We start from the raw sequence: 534 nt of genomic DNA, 5'->3' as shown, positions 1-534 counted from the left end.
GGCGGGAGCCGCCGCCCCGCGGAGTCACCTTGAGGGAAGCCCCGGCCTCCCGGCGCCGGGCCCGGGGCTCCCTCCCCTGCTCCCCCCCGCTCCAGGCGCTTTCCCTTCCCCCGAGCCGGCGGCGGGTCCGCTGTGCCCCCCCTCCGTCCCTTTCTGCCTCCCTCCCTCCCGGCGGCCGGGCAGCGCGGGGGTGGGTTCGCGGTCACGGGTGGCGTCTGGGGAGGATTTAAACCGGGAGGACGGCGGGGAGAAACGGAGTTGCCGCCTGAGAAATGAAGGTGGGACAACTTCCCACCAGAGAGCAGCCCGGCGCGGCACAACTTCCTATTCCTGTTGCTTTTGGTAGCGTGCTGGGGAGGCACGGGTTCGTCAGCGAGAGCCGGGAGTGCGGTGTAAGGCGCTTAAACGTTTGGGTTAGGATGCGTTTTCGGGGGAAGAGCGTGCGGGGGATGTTTTTTTGCATCGTTGCCGTATCTGCTAGGGCTCTTACGTATTCTTTTTTTTTTTTTTTTTTTTTTTAGGAAGTCGGCCGGG

The 534-nt window shown here is 64.8% G+C and overlaps 1 protein-coding gene across 1 annotated transcript in view; it reads left to right on the top strand.

The window, feature by feature from the left end:
- Positions 1 to 534, top strand: part of HPRT1 (hypoxanthine phosphoribosyltransferase 1) — a 19761-nt gene that overhangs the window by 1060 nt on the left and 18167 nt on the right. The gene's annotated exons all lie outside the window — the stretch shown is intronic.

Source organism: Haliaeetus leucocephalus, unplaced genomic scaffold (genome assembly GCF_000737465.1).
Source record: "Haliaeetus leucocephalus isolate CR32 unplaced genomic scaffold, Haliaeetus_leucocephalus-4.0 Scaffold340, whole genome shotgun sequence".
In the NCBI taxonomy this organism is placed as follows: Eukaryota; Metazoa; Chordata; class Aves; order Accipitriformes; family Accipitridae; genus Haliaeetus; species Haliaeetus leucocephalus.
The sequence above is the reverse complement of the archived record's forward strand: the minus strand, read 5'-3'. Positions and strand labels throughout refer to the sequence as shown.